We start from the raw sequence: 17,362 nt of genomic DNA on the forward strand, positions 1-17,362 counted from the left end.
GGCTTTAAACGATATCAGACAATGAATAGGGGTCTTATCTAGCAAAACGATCGGCCATTTAAAAAAAAATAATATAAAAAGTTTAAGTTTTATAAGCACAAATGCTGGCCTTGCTCTTTTCTCCGATGTGCATTTGTGACGTCACGTAATACACAATTACGTTGAAAAGGTCACGGTTGACGTAGCGGAAGTATCGAGTCAGTGTTTACATTACAAATGTGTGGAAGGAGGATCATATAGACATATTCAAATGTCTTTGTGTCAGTTTATTGTTTAATCCTTTGAGCGGTACGTTCCCACATATGGGATGTTTATTTCTGTGCCCCTGGGCGTACGGTTCCACTTATGGGATTTAGAATGTTCAGCGATGTCACATAACTGCTAAGTTAGATTCAAACTGTGCTTTCGCGCTCTGGCTGCGAGAGGGAAGCGCGCTCTCTTGTCATCACAGCTATGCAGTGTTTTCAGCCACATAATGTTTATTTTAAGGTTTCAGACATTTAAATACGCATAAGCACCGTTAAACAATACATTTGGAGTTTATAAAATACAGTGATGTCAGACGTCAGTGGAAGCATCAATAAACAGTGAATTAAAATATAATTTGCCGACATTTATTCATATCAGACACACATAATGGGTCTAAGTAACTATAAAGTTTACTCTCTTATTCTTCCAGTTCACCAGCCACTTACTTGCATATATTTAAGGAGAAACTGATGTATTCACCTGCTGTAAATCAGACTGACAGAACTCTGTGAACTGCAGTGCAAACTAAGATGGCGGCGCCCATCTCGCATTATAGATCAAGATAAAGATCATTTATAAAGGTTTTTAAACGACAAAACACACTCACTCACACATATTTGAGAGTCGGAATATCATATAGTTGAAAACGTAAGCAAGTTTGCGAATATTTTAAATAAGAAAGGAAAAACAAAAATAATAGTGATCCATCTCTCATACAGTGTTATTGTGGCTACGTTCAGCGCTCGTGACACGCACGCGTCGCCATGGAAACAATAAGGGCAAACGTTCTAAAATAAGGGTCACCTTAAAAAAATGTACTCTGGCGGTCAGTTAGAATATTTTAAACTCTCGCTTGAAAGGTGTGCGTATCCTGGGTGTTTTAATATTAGAAAGCCTAAAAGAAAATTTTTGTCAGGACAGAAATTTGTGACTTTTCAGACATTTCCTATCCACAAGTTTCCTACGCCCCATGAGGCCTTGCGTCAAACGTGGGAGCGTCTTCCGGTTCGAAGTAAACAAGCTGGACGTGACACTCATTCATTCAACAGTTGACAGTCACTCAAGATTTAACGATCCAAACTTGCGAACGTTTGTTTTTTACTTAAAGATTTAAGATTCCGGCATCAATATTTGAACAATGTTTTACAATAAAAAAATGTTACAGTAATAGTAATGTATTAATTTATGTCAGGAGTGCATATCAATCATGCTAAATCTAACTGATATTTATATTGACATAAAAAGAAAACACAGACCTATACAGTTGCGCCTGCTTCCATTTATTTGCGATCACAAGAACGCAAAAAACAACTCCACTAAGGCTTTAAATCCAAAGGCTTACATATTTAGAAATATATTGATAACATACTAGGGCTGGGCGATATATCGAATGCTTTTGTCACGCGCATTTCGTCAGTAAAGCCGGTTCCCTGATTACCGCTAAATCGCCATCACCTGCTTTCAAATGGAGCGGCATTTAATAGACAGAGCCGTAGTTCACTGAAAAGCCACGCAATATCGCGTTAAATATCGACGGCGATTCATATCGATATTGAACGCGATATTGCGTGGCTTTTCAGTGAACTACGGCTCTGTCTATTAAATGCCGCTCCATTTGAAAGCAGGTGATGGCGATTTAGCGGTAATCAGGGAACCGGCTTTACTGACGAAATGCGCGTGACAAAAGCATTCGATATATCGCCCAGCCCTATAACATACCCTATGTTTACGTCACTTTTCTGAGCATTTCTATTTATTTTCCTCTAAATTATATGCGATGATTGCTATCTGAGGATGTTTGCGCGATCTCTCCGTCTATCTATCCTGATCCTTTCAGCCAGAGCAACAGAGGGAGCTCATGAGAAGACAACAGGAGTTATGAGTTATACGAGTTAACCGGAGAGTGTGAATCTGTGAAAGATATGCATTTGTCAGGAATAAGCAGGCACAGGGAAGAGACAGATAAAACATTAAACCAAATAAATACACGATTATAATCACATAAGAATTGTCTTAGTTCCTCAAGCAGTCTCTGATATTTTCCATAAACGTGTGTATTTATTATTGCAATGGTTAACATAAGTAGCCTTTAGCATTGCATATATGACAGTGGTGGCTCTGGCACGCACGACACGTTAGGAGTAAAATATAACATCATAAGGCTTGGTGCTAGCATCAGTGACGGGAAGTACAGACAGCGGGTTGTTCATGTATTGCAGGGTCAGGATGCTCTTGTAGTCATGCAGCAGCACTTTTGTGGAAGGTCAGTAAAGTAAAGAGCAATTAAGGGCATGAAAACTGTTTATTGTATTGTGATATTATTAACTAATAATGTAGTAAACTGAGATGTTGTCCCTGAGCACCGTAACGACATCTCTCATAAAGATTTGCAACTTTACAAAGTAAACAATGATCCAAAAAACACTTAGCCTCTTCGCTAATTAGCACACAAAATACCATTGGTATGCTGCTTCCGCCGCCTCACCGGAAGTTGTACCCACGTTCTCTTTTACAGTAGCGCCCCGCGAAAACAGGTGGATAGAGAATACGAACCGACGTCATGCCGCGTTGCATGCCGGGGCGGCGCCACCATTTTGACAGGATCGCCCCCTATTACTTGCACTGAAATTAATACGGATACTTGCTTACCTTTTGTTTCTGCCATTAAGTGGAACATTCACATTTTTAATGGTATCGTTTGCAGGGAACAGAAGCTATTTTATAGCATCGCAAGAAACGTGCTCTGATAAATGTAGAAATATGTCATTGTCATTGTTTTCTCTCAAGATGAACACAAGTTTTTTTTTTTTTTTCCTAAGGCACTTTTAAAACAGCTACTAAATGTCCTAACTGAACTAAGGCTTAATCTAAGCCCTGTATTCTGTCCTTAATATTAGTTAAAAACCAACTTAAGTAGTTTAAATTGTTAATTTTGTTATGATTTAGTAACAATTTTAATTATATAATACATAGTTATTTGTGCTTCTGTTTGTAATTTGTTTTATTTTCTTGTTTATTTACTTATTTTTTTCAATTAATTTCAAAGACTAAAATTAAAGGTGATAGAGAGGATTTTTTCGTCGACTGAGAAACCAAAGACTGTTACTGAGTTTTTGAAATGAGCGCATGCGTAAGAACAACCCCTCCTCCATTCGAGGGAACGCCTCCCGAAACTCGTGCACGAGTATTGGAACACGAGTGTTTACCACCGGCATTCGCTGTGTCATGTTAGTGGATTCATTATGTCGGACTCACCGCAGGTAACTCATAATCTGCAGTTGTTAATCCTGTCTCCTGACAAAAACATTGCATGCAGCGCCTGTGGAGTGTGGAAAGTTACTGGAGCGCGCAGCTGCGCTCGTCTCTCACAAGGAACGTCATGGCAGTGACTGACATGCCAGAGGGCCAATCGTTTACTCGATGATCACGTAAACGATTGGCTGATGTTTTTAAGGCCCTACCTCGTGCACAGATGATGTATATTAATATTATTCCTTTCAGTGCACCTAATAAATAGTCTTTTATCAGTTAGTAAAGACAGTTTCAAGTAATATTGCAAAAAGGTATAAAACAAAACATCCTCTTTAGCACCTTTAAGCTCTACCCCACTCCACAACATCAGGCCCATTATAGGATGCATGAACACACACACACACAAAGCAACAAGTCTATACTATATGATGATGCGTACATACGTTTTTTTTTTGTGTATATACCCAGTAAACAATTACCGTCTTTCAACGTTGAAATATGGTTGAAAATAAGTCGGTCCGCCTTGGACTGGTTTACGACGTGATTTCAACTAAGTAGTTTAGGCTGGACTGTTTGACTACGTGTTTTCAACTGATCATGTTTTCAACTGATAATCTAAAGACAGCTAAATAATCTGTTATACATGCTAAAACAACGGAGAAAACATTACCAAACCATGTTCATTATTATCTTAAATAAATGTAAATAGTTTTACATATTCCGTCAAAGTTATAAAAACAATAATTGAAACTGCGATTGAGGTGCAATGAGGATTCATACATTGCAATAATTACCCCACCCCACCAGGTGGCGGTAATGCACCATTAAAGATAGTTGCCAACCGCCATAAAACCGAAAGAAGAAGAAGCGAAGAGGCGCGAAAAAAGCCCAGCCAACCGTCAGATTCCAGAAAGCTCTTCACGACTCTAAGCGAAAGCAGTTGTGTAAAGTAAGTATGACAAAATAATTAGATATGATAGCAAAATAAGTGTAACGTTATAAACGTTTACCTTATTTCAACCAAACCGGGCTTTTTTTTTTATAGTAAACGGAATTACTGTAGCAGTAGCTAGCTAGACATTCGGCTACCACGAGTGTCCACAGCCACACCACACGGATGGACAGTTAGCTAATAAATTACCCAAATGCGGATATTAATAAGCCATTAAGGTTTAACTGTTTGTGATTATTTTGTAACTTAGTTATGTTATATCGAGGTAGATATCCAGGTTAATTAATTTTAGCTTAGTTTATGCTATTTATAAACTTCCTTTACAACATTACCTCAGCTAGGTTGCCTAACTTAACTGATAGAATTTAGCTGTACGGCTAAGTGTTTAGTTTTGTGTTTTTTCTTTAAGGTAGCAAGCTCAAAACCCCATTGTTAGCTAGATGGTGTTCAAGATTGAGGAGACGTCACGCGTTTCACTCCGCGAAGGCGCCGCCATTTTAGGTGGCTATCCGTCGCCATCAGAGTCCTGCAACAGGTCGGGGACGTTACCCTTATTAATGTGGATAAAACGGGTGGTGACATTCCTAAAATTCAGGATGTGGGCGAGGATGTGGGCGGATAATGAACTCCTTGCGGGCGGGTAGTAGCAGATGAAAAATATGTGCTTGAAGAGCTCTTTTCCAAAACGCCATTTAAAAAAAAAAATTGTCATATAATTTTTGCTCCATCAACGTGTCATGCCAAATCCTTGTTTAAAATGTAGGCTACTGAAAGATTTAAACGGATAAATCCTCTCGACTAATCAGAATTCGGTTAACTATTAACAGATGTTTGTTCATATAACTTTAATTCCTCAAAATGAGTCAAACAAATCTTATTCTCTCTCTTTTTCTTGTTTTCGGTGCTGATGTAGTGACGCGTTCATGTAAACGTAGCAGCAAAAGTAATGATTATGAATATGTAAAATGTTGCAATGAGAAATTCGTGTCAGTCATGCCTATAATGGAGAATGCACGTAACATTTATTTTCCGTGTTCGCATTAATGAGGAAAAGACAAAAGACATTTTTTAAAAGACAAACCATACATTTTTTGAAAAAACAAAAGGATTTATAGCGTTTTTTTTTTTTTTTTTTTTTTTTTTTTTTAAGGATTTATAGCGTTTTGAAAAAAAAAAAATAGGCTACTTTGATTTATCATAAACCATATTGTTGTTTGATTTAAAGGTGCCCTTGAATTAAAAATTGAATTTACCATGGCATAGTTGAATAACAAGAGTTCAGTACATGGAAAAGACATACAGTGAGTTTCAAACTCCATTGTTTCCTCCTTCTTATATAAATCTCATTTGTTTAAAAGACCTCCGAAGAACAGGCGAATCTCAACATAATACCGACTGTTACGTAACAGTCGGGGTGTACGCCCCAATATTTGCATATGCCAGCCCATGTTCCCAACATTATGAAAGGCATTAGACAAGGGCAGCCAGTATTTAACGTCTGGATCTGTGCACAGCTGAATCATCAGACTAGGTAAGCAAGCAATAACAACAGCGAAAAATGGAAGATAGAGCAATAATGAATGACATGGTATCATGATAGTTTTAGTGATATTTGTGAATTGTCTTTCTAAATGTTTCGTTAGCATGTTGTTAATGTAGGCTTTTGTTGGTTAAAGTTACCATCGTTTCATACTGTATTCACGGATACAAGAGCCGTCGCTATTTTCATTTTTAAACACTTGCAGTCTGAATAATTCATAAACACAACTTCATTCTTTATAAATCTCTCCAACAGTGTGTAATGTTAGCACAAGATTTAAAGGGCCAGTAGCCCCTGAATCGGTGCATAGTTAATGATGCCCCAAAATAAGCAGTTAAAAAAATTTATTTAATAAAATCTATGGGGTATTTTGAGCTGAAACTTCACAGACACATTCAGGGGACACCTTAGACTTATATTACATCTTGTAAAAAAACGTTCGATGGCACCTTTAATAATCATTGTTCAACATGTTCAGACTGAGCCAACAAACAACAACAACATTTTAACTGGATAAATAAATAAAAATAAAGCACTTTAATTGGAAGGATTTTGTATGGGTCAGGTAACGGGCCAAATATTAACGGGTCTGACTCTGGGTGGGTGCGGATTAAATTTTGATATCACGGGTGACGGGTTGGATCTGGTGCTGAACTTTGCGGGGGCGGGTCTCCAAAAACGGACCTGTGCGGGACTCTGGTCGCCATGGTTGTGACAGAGCAGCTTGATATGCGTTTGCATTTTCTCTACAGTACACACTAAAAAAAAATATTCAGTGGCTTAGAAAATATCTCAGTAATAATTAACTTTATTAAATTAAGAAAATCTCTGAATATAATTTACTTGATTGAGTTGAACATATACATTTTTCTAAAATTTAGTTATAAAAAAATCACTAAAAGAATTTTGTATATTTGACTAACCAATTATTTATACAATTAATATATTTGTGAAATTTCTATCAAAATATTTGAGAATGGAGAATTAAACTGATCTCAAGAACCACAAATATTACTTAATATTATTACAAGAAAGATATCCTTACAAAACGTTGGCAGTCCTTGAGAGAATCCAGGATTACACTATTTAAATTGAAGCAAGCATCATGATGTCTGCACATAAATGTACCTCCTATAATTAGCAAACACTATAAAACTTTGTTTATAATGTTTAAAAATCAAATCAATTTCAAAAATGTACAATGTCAACATACTTATATTACTGTTGCAGATATGACATACTTAAGAAGTTGGAGAAAAAGAAAAGCAGAAGTTAATGCCATTGCTCAGTTGGATAGTGATGACAACCTTGATATTCATTCGCTACCAAGTGATAGAAGTGATGGTGATGGACTTCAAGAAGTTGTACAAGATAACGAATCCGATTATGGATACACAGAGCATGTAGAATCCTCTGACTCTGAGCCTGAAATCCTGAGTTTACACCCTGACAGTGATACACCAGATATTGGCTGTGATTTAAGGACTTGGTCAACAAGTAATTCAATCACTCAAACGTCATTGAATGAGCTACTAGGCATCCTACGTAGACATGGGCACCAGCTGCCAAAGGATGCACGCACCCTCCTTTCAACCCCCAAAACCGTTGAATGTCTTTCTAGATGTAATGGGCAGTACATTTATTATGGTTTAGAACAAGGCATTAAACTAAAGATTGCACAGTGCCAATCCTTTTCACAAAACCTTGTTGAGTTGTGTGTGAACATTGATGGTGTACCACTTTTTAAATCAAACAGTGTTCAATTTTGGCCCATAGTGGCACAGTTTCACAATTTTGATCCTTTCATTGTTGCACTTTTGTGTGGAACAGCAAAGCCAAGTCCTTTGGATGATTTTGTCAAAGACCTTTTGGAAGAGTTTCAGCATCTCAAAGCTGTTGGGATGGAGTATGAAGGTCAACTTTATGCTATCAGCCTTAAGGCCTTTATATGTGATGCACCAGCAAGATCATTTTTAAAGTGCATAAAAAACCACAATGGGTACTCCAGCTGTGAAAGGTGTTTGGCCAAAGGATCGTGGGAAGGTAGAGTGGTTTTTAACAGTCATGAGAGCTTTAGAGCAAGAACAGACGAGGAGTTCAGTCAAGTACTGTATGAAGATCACCAGACTATAAAAAGCCCACTTATTGATGCAGGCATACCTTGCGTGAGCACTTTTGTGTTAGACTATATGCATTTGATTTGTTTAGGAGTAGTAAAACGTGTTCTAGTCTTTTTGTCTCGGGGTCCAAAAGTGTGCCGGCTATCTGCAAGACAAAAAGATGAGATCTCAGAAAAACTAAACAAGCTGAATGGATCCATGCCAAGTGAGTTTGCAAGGCAGCCCAGGGGTTTGAGGGAACTGGATAGATGGAAAGCCACTGAATTTCGACAGTTTGTTTTATATACTGGACCAAATGTTCTTCGAAATGTAGTTTCACGTGAAGTGTATACTCACTTTTTGACATTGACAGTGGCTCTGTCAATCCTGCTGAGCTCTGATGAGAACACACGACGTTCATATATTGCATATGCTGAGGAGCTTCTAAAATACTTCGTTAAAAGGTGTGATGACCTTTATGGAAAAACATTTGCAGTCTACAATGTGCACTGCCTGTTGCATCTGCATGAAGATGCTTCTCGCTTCAACTGTTCACTAAATGACATCTCATGTTTCCCATTCGAAAATCATCTGCAAGTAATAAAAAAATTGGTCAAAAATAGCCACAATCCAATCGCTCAAGTAACAAAGCGGATGAGTGAGATTGAAAATGCAAAGAAAGGCATCAACAAGCCTCAAGAGCCAAGGTCATGTTTTTATATATCAACCAAAGATAAAGACCACTGCTTTATGCTTCACAATGAAAATTTTGCATTTGTGAAGTAAAAAAGGCAAGATGGAACTTTGGTATGTGATGTGCTGAGCCAAAAGGACACAAGAGACTTTTTTAAGAAGCCATGTGAGTCAAGGCTATTGAATATAGTCTATGTTCAAAGAAAACAAAGACAAAGTTATTGCAAACCAAAGACCTTTACCGGAAAGTTGCTTGTCTCCCTTGTGAACAAGGGCATGTCCTTTTTCCTCTCCTCCATGGAATGGAGCACAGGAAATGAACACAAGTAACGTATGTAATATTTACTATTATTCAAAATAGTAGTGCACTGTTAGCATCATGTAGAAAAGGAAATGTGTAGTTCTAAATTAAATAATCTAATTGTGTTTTAGGCAATGGTATACGCACGGGCTGTTTGGGTGGAGAATGGGAAGCAGATGGAAGGAGTTTTGCCATTGAACTGGATTGACACAGAGACCAAAGTGGTGCGATGGCCTCTAAAAAACGTGTCTGTGGCACATAAGCGCCTTTTACAACCACAAGAGGACTGGTTAAGCTTTGAATTTGTTAAAGTCAAAGTCACATCAGGTGAAAAAAAAAATTTTTTTTGAATGTTATTTCTGGCTTTTTTTAATTTTAATTAAATTTTTTTAGTTACAATACTATAATACTCAAATACGTATTACTATTGGGGCTGGGGGATATATCGTAAGGAATTGTCACGCGCATTTCATCAGTAAAGCCGGTTCCCTGATTACCGCTAAATCGCCATCACCTGCTTTCAAATGGAGCGCCTTTTAATAGACAGAGCCGTAGTTCACTGACAAGCCACGCAAAATCGCATTCATTATCGAAGTCGATATCTGCGATAATGAACGCGATATTGTGTGGCTTGTCAGTGAACTACGGCTCTGTCTATTAAAAGGCGCTCCATTTGAAAGCAGGTGATGGCGATTTAGCGGTAATCAGGGAACCGGCTTTACTGATGAAATACGCGTGACAATTCCTTACGATATATCCCCCAGCCCTAATTACTATCGTTAGTAGTGTTTGTGTTCATTCTTGATTTTTAGTAAGCCGACAGGAGTGTGAAAAATATAATTACACCTCAGCTCAAACCGAAGAGGAGGACACAGTCAGTCAAAAGAGAATGAAGAAAAGAAGGAAATTTGAAGATTATGTTAAAGGTAATTTATTTGGTCCTATTTAAGGACATGCATTAAACAATGAGCATATAATGTAAACAATCACATATCATAAGTGACAAATATAATATTGGCAGGGTCAGATTTGTCTCCTGAGGAGGATGAGTCCTTGCCAGACAAGAAAAAGGGTGAGTACAGTTTAAGTTGTTTGTGTAAACTGTATTAGTATTCATCGTTATCTTACTGTGATTAATTTCATTGTGCATGTTCTTGTCTAGAGGATACAGTGTTGCTTCCGGTTCCTCCGCCAAAGGGTGAGTAAAATAGCTGGGCTGGTCCAGTGGTATAATTCAGTCATCAAACTTCAGGGAATGGTTGGCAATAAGAGTTTTTCTGTCATTTAAGTTGCTGTACTGCTTCTGGTTTTGGAATTTCTTTTAACAACCACAGGACAAAATGCAATGCTGCTCGAGTTACCTGCACCCCCAGAACTGGCTAACACCACCATTAGACAACCAGAGAGTCCTGCATCTTCAGACAGTAATTTCATGTTTTTATTTATTCTACTTGCTCACAATGCAAATGGAATATAAAGTATTTTTAAGTCTGGGTTCAAAACAAAGTATTTCAAACATTCCTGTTCCTTTTTCAGTTTCTGGATGTTCTTGTCCAACGCATCACCGTTCACCCACAAGGTCTGAATCCTTAGAAGCATTTAGTCCAGAGTCAGCCAGTAAGTCAGTAAAAAATTTTTTTTTAAATTGGCTAGTACATTTTTTTTTTTTTTTTTCCCCATGTCCATGATCAATTGCATTCTTCATAGTTGTCAATTCTCCTACCTCACTCATTGACATTATTGCAGGAGCAAAAAAAAGATTTCATTGAGCTTCACACTTTTTTTTTGTTTTTTTTTTTGTTAAGGGTCTAGGCTTTCACGCACACCTCAGCGTGGAGTTCGAAAGCCATCACAGTCCGGGAGCAGAAAGAGTCGGGCGTCCTCATCCAGTGAGTCCATGATTAATTTCATTCTTCATAGTTGTCAATTCTCCTACCTCACTGACATTATTGCAGGAGCAGCTGTCTTTAAAAAACGATTTCAATGAGCTTCAATGCTGTTTTTTTTTTATTTTTCAGGATCTAGGCGTTCTCGCACACCTCAGCGTGGAGTTCGAAAGCCATCACAGTCCGGGAGCAGAAAGAGTCGGGCGTCCTCATCCAGTGAGTCCATGATCAGTTGCATTCTTCATAGTTGTCAATTCTCCTACCTCACTTACTGACATTATTGCAGGAGCAGCTGTCTTTAAAAAATGATTTCAATGAGCTTCAATGCTGTTTTTTTTTATTTTTCAGGATCTAGGCGTTCTCGCACACCTCAGCGTGGAGTTCGAAAGCCATCACAGTCCGGGAGCAGAAAGAGTCGGGCGTCCTCATCCAGTGAGTCCATGATTAATTTCATTCTTCATCGTTGTCAATTCTCCTACCTCACTGACATTATTGCAGGAGCAGCTGTCTTTAAAAAACGATTTCAATGAGCTTCAATGCTGTTTTTTTTTTTTTTTTTCAGGATCTAGGCGTTCTCGCACACCTCAGCGTGGAGTTCGAAAGCCATCACAGTCCGGGAGCAGAAAGAGTCGGGCGTCCTCATCCAGTGAGTCCATGATCAGTTGCATTCTTCATAGTTGTCAATTCTCCTACCTCACTTACTGACATTATTGCAGGAGCAGCTGTCTTTAAAAAATGATTTCAATGAGCTTCAATGCTGTTTTTTTTATTTTTCAGGATCTAGGCGTTCTCGCACACCTCAGCGTGGAGTTCGAAAGCCATCACAGTCCGGGAGCAGAAAGAGTCGGGCGTCCTCATCCAGTGAGTCCATGATCAGTTGCATTCTTCATAGTTGTCAATTCTCCTACCTCACTTACTGACATTATTGCAGGAGCAGCTGTCTTTAAAAAATGATTTCAATGAGCTTCAATGCTGTTTTTTTTTATTTTTCAGGATCTAGGCGTTCTCGCACACCTCAGCGTGGAGTTCGAAAGCCATCACAGTCCGGGAGCAGAAAAGGTCGGGCATCCTCATCCAGTGAGTCCATGATCAGTTGCATTCTTCATAGTTGTCAATTCTCCTACCTCACTTACTGACATTATTGCAGGAGCAGCTGTCTTTAAATCTTAATGAGCTTCAACTTTTTTTTTTTTTTTTCAGGATCTAGGCGTTCTCGCACACCTCAGCGTGGAGTTCAAATGCCATCACAGTCCGAGAGAGGCTTATTCCCCATGTCTCAAGCTAGTACGTCCATGGTCAATATTTATTATTGTATGATTCTTTAATAATCATAAAGTAACAAAAATAAATAAATTAATGTATTTTCTTCCACAGAATACCAGAAGTCAGTGCTTGGAAAGCTAGTTGAACTTCTTGATGAGATAAAAAGAGTCGGAAGGCACTATGAGCCGCTGAATTCTGCTGTCCATGTTGCTAGGCTAGAAACCTTTGAAGATTTTGCTGAAGAAGAGGCACGTCTCAAGGAACGCAACCTCTGGGAACAAAGGGTATGATTTCTACAGAAATTGGACTAAACCGTCAATAAGACTAGACCTCCAAGTCTCCAAAAAGTCTAAATTATCTATATTGTGCAAAAAATATGCTTTTCGCAGCATCTGTTAACATGCACACAGCTTTATAGGATGTGTTATTGCAGTGGTTCCCAACCACATTCCTGGAGTACCCCCAACACTGCACATTTTCCATGTCTCCTTTGTCTGACACACCCATTTCTGGTCTTGGAGTCTCTGCTAATGAATTGATGACTTGATTCAGGTGTGCTTGATCAAGGAGACATGCAAAATGTGCAGTGTTGGGGATACTCCAGGAATGTGGTTGGGAACCACTGTGTTATTGTATGGATGAGTCAACATGACTAGTTTTAAGCTTTAAGCTCAATCTGGCAACAATCAGTATATTTACAACACCATTGGTTTATTCATAATGTATTGAATGGCTTTTCATGTGTCATGTACAGGTGTCCCAGCTCTCAAAGGTGGGAGGGAGGAATAACAAGGACTGCGTCCATAAAGTAATGGGCAGGTATTAAACAACTGTCACATGCTCAGAATATAGAATGTATTATGCAGTTAAATTTTTACTCATTGCCTGCTCTGTTTGCCCTCCTCTTAGCACATAGAAAAGCATAAATGCAGAAAGAAACGATTCATTAGGAATAATGCAAGCACAAAGGAATATTTGTAGAATGTAGGCGTTGACCTCACTATATGATTTTCTGCATGTTTTCTCAGGCTTTTCACCAACAGCCTAATGGCTACTTTCAACATGAAGGGGCGGGGTCGCAGTGAGAAAAAAGCCTTCCAGGATACCGTTCTTTACTCTGTGGTAAAAGGTAACTGCATTTTTCATGTTTATACAGGTGTTTCTCAAATTAGAATAGTGGAAAAGTCCATTAATTTTAGGAATTCAACTTAAAGGTCCAATGTGTAAATTTCTTCGCCGCTAGGGGTTGCTAACCTCCTACAAGACACGCGACACGAGTCCCGCGAATATAAAGGAATATTGACAATTCTACCGAAATACACGGAAGTGTTGAATTACTACTCACAGCTCAGTTTATTAGACGAATGAAACTTGCAGCACTGTTTCACTTGGTCAAACCGTTACACGATCAAACTAAACTAGTGTATTGTAAGTTATAATGTTATTCTATGTGTTAGTTTGTCTGTATGAGACTAGCAGTAATTTCAATTTTTATATTCATTAGAATAACATACAGATCCTATTCTAACATTTCATCATGTAAACTATATAACATTGATTAGTTTTACGTACATTTTCTTACCTGTCTAATAAAGTACATGTAAGAGCAGCGTCAAGTGGAAGTTAGTCTCGGACGTAGAGCTCTCGACATCTCGAAAACACTGCGCTGATGTTGATCCACGTTTTAGTTCTCCTTTTTTTATCTAAAGTCTGCTTGCCATGGTCCATAATGTTTGAACGAAACAACAAGCGTGCAGATAGACATTTCGAACTACACAGTTGTCCACGTCTGTCGCCTTGGTTACAATCAGAGGGCTCTGGTTACTATACAGCGGAAACCAGGGAGAACGTGGATATTACGTCAGTGACAGGCGACAAGTGAAAAACATTTCTGGGATGGACAATTATTTAAAATTTTAAATTTCTCTGAAATTAAAAATCTTTGGGGACTTTTGGGATATTGTAAGTACACAACTGCAGGAAATATATAACACTGTTCAAGTGATTTGGTAATATTTTATTACAAAATTCCTACATATTGGACCTTTAACAGGTGAAACTAATTTATTATATAGACTCATTATATGCAAAGTGAGAGATTTCAAGCCTTTATTTGTTATAATTTTGATTATGGATTATGAAATCCACAAATTCAAAATCTCAGAAAATTTGAATATTACATCAAAATTGATAAAAAAAAAAAAGGGGGGGGGATTTTAAATCCAGAAATGTTGGCTCTCTGTAGTACTCAGTACTTGTTTTTTTAAACGGAGTTTATTTTATTTTTATGTATTAGAACAAAACTGTGTGGTGTCTATATTAAGGCACTGGGCATTTCAAATATTTTTGAAATCGTACATATGCATGATTATACTTTTCAGAGGGCCATCATTTCTGTATTTACAATCTTTTTTTTTCTTTTTTTTTATGTAATAATCTGAGATTTTGAAATTGGGGGTTTAAGCCAATATTCATCAAAATTATAACAAAGGCTTGAAATATCTCACTTTGCATGTAATGAGTCTATATTAGAGGTGGGCATAGATTATTTTTTTTTAATCTAGATTAATCTTGGAATTAATCTAGATTAAAATGGCTCATTTGAATTCTGCCAAAGACATTCAGAATATGTGAGCTACCCAAATAATAGGTGCGTCCCAATTGGCGTACTTATGCACTATTCTATGACGTTTTTAAGTATAAATAGTGCAGTAGTGCGTTCACACAGAAAATTCCAAAAAGAAAAAGTGCACTTTAAATACCCGGATGATGCACTAAATTAACGGAAAAAACGAAGTGTGGAATGTTGGACACTTTGTGCACTCAACTGTCGCAGCTTTAATTACGTAATGGAGGGGAAGGGAGGATCAGACTCCGTTGTTAAATGACAAAATAACCTTATATAATTCACACACTACATGGATGAGTGCAGTGCACAAGTACATAGTGTAGAAGTGCATAGTGTATAGTGCGTCATTTGGGACGCAATTAGTGTCTAAAAGTAATCCGCCATTTCGTCCAACAAAGCAGACAGGAGTTAGAAGATTAACCTCGGTGGAGTTAAACTTGAAAAATTTTGTATATTGACATCTTTCCGCGTTTGAAACAACATTGATTCTCATGTTCATTCATGTTTATTTGATGCTATAAATGGACTCGTAGTAAGAAATGATCGGTTTACGAGCCTCTTGAGTCAATCTGTCACGACCATGGTCACGACACATTAAAGAGCAACAAAACGTTTTTTATTGTTTGAATTTCTTAAAAAAACTACACAGCTTTAAAGCTGGGACTTGGTTTAATATCATAAGTAACCTGCTCTGTCTTGTCTGTCGACGTGTTGTCAGTGTCCTCTTTGCTCCGTGATGCATTTATCACTGTGTGGCGTCACAGCGCCACAGCTTGACAGACAAAGCAACAGTAACTAAGGGGGGCGGGTCTTTACGAAGGGTCAGTTCGGCTAGGAATACATCCGCGCTAAAATATCAAGGTGAAAGTCATCATAGCTTGCGTAGAATAGACCCAGCTCCCAACCCCAATTTGAGAATAGATTAAAGGGATAGTTCACCCAAAAATGAAAATGTGATGTTTATCTGCTTACCCCCAGCGCATCCAAGATGTAGATGTCTTTGTTTCTTCAGTAGAACACAAATTAAGATTTTTGACTCCAAACGCTACCGTCTGTCAGTGGTACAATGCAAGTCAGCGGGAACTTGGACTATAAGAGTAAATAAAACACGACAGACAAATCCAAATGAAACCATGCGGCTCGTGACGACACATTGATGTCTTAAGACACGAAACGATCGGTTTGTGTGAGAAACCGAACAGTATTTATATAATTTACCTCTAATACACCACTATGTCCAACTGTATTCATCAGTCGATTCGTGAGGTCTGATCGCGCTCTGACAACGGAAGTGATGTCTAGCACTCATTGAAGTATATGCGCGAGACATCACTGCCGTTGTCAGAGCGCGATCAGACCTCACGAATCGATTGATGAATACAGTTGGACATAGTGGTGTATTAGAGGTAAAAAATGATATAAATACTGTTCGGTTTCTCACACAAACCGATCGTTTCGTGTCTTAAGACATCAATGTGTCGTCACGAGCCGCAAGGTTTAATTTGGATTTGTCTGTCGTGTTTTATTTACTTTTATAGTCGAAGTTCCCGCTGACTTGCATTGTACCACTGACAGACGGCAGCGCTTGGAGTTAAAAATCTTAATTTGTGTTCTACTGAAGAAACAAAGACCTCTACATCTTGGATGCGCTGGGGGTAAGCAGATAAACATCAAATTTTCATTTTTGGGTGAACTATCCCTTTAACGGCAATATATTTTTTTTATCGCCCGATAAGAGTCTCACATTAACGCAGCACGTTAACGCCGATAACGGCCCACCACTAGTCTATATAATATATTAGTTTCACCTGTTAATTTGAGTTCCTGAAATTAACTTTTTCATGACATTCTAATTTGAGAAGCACCTGTATATATCTAATTTAGCTTACCAATTCTATTTCTTTTGGGAAGGTATGCAAATCCATGCAATTGTTAATTGATAAAATATAAATACAATGTGTAGTAGGGGCCTTAACGCTGCATTCACACGGGGCGCCGGCGTTAACGCTTCTCGTTTACTTTGAATGGGTGACGTCATGCGTTGCCGAACTCAATTGTGGGTTCCGTCGCGTCGCTTCACTTGCGTTGAAAGCGGCAGAAGTTGAAGATTTCTCAACTTTTCAAGTGCCAACGCAGGCGTCATCCAATCAGATCGCCCTATGCAAATACCCTAGAGCAGTCGCAGCCAATTGCGTTCGTGCAACACCGGAAAGTAATGTGATTGGCTGTAATCACTATAACGGTCGCGTCAACACAAGCTTCAGACACGCCCTCCATCAAGCGTTGACGCCCCGCGTGAATGCAGCGTAATGATGTAAGACGTGGTTTATTCATGCACCATCTAATATATTTTCTTTTGCAGCCGCAGTAATGAAGTGGAGTAAAACAGCCACAGAAGTGGAAATCAGGGCTGCCATGGCTGAGACACTTAAACATGCTCCAGGGAGAGCTGGAGGTGGAGGTCGCAAAGTGTGACCATTTAGTGTACATTTTCTTAG

General features: G+C 38.4%; 1 protein-coding gene across 1 annotated transcript in view; it reads left to right on the top strand.

Annotated features, from left to right (window-relative positions):
- Window positions 1-17,362, top strand: part of LOC137005779 (gastrula zinc finger protein XlCGF57.1-like) — a 576,742-nt gene that overhangs the window by 483,734 nt on the left and 75,646 nt on the right. The window lies entirely within an intron of this gene.

The sequence above is a fragment of the Chanodichthys erythropterus genome, chromosome 3 (genome assembly GCF_024489055.1).
Source record: "Chanodichthys erythropterus isolate Z2021 chromosome 3, ASM2448905v1, whole genome shotgun sequence".
NCBI classification, from domain to species: Eukaryota; Metazoa; Chordata; class Actinopteri; order Cypriniformes; family Xenocyprididae; genus Chanodichthys; species Chanodichthys erythropterus.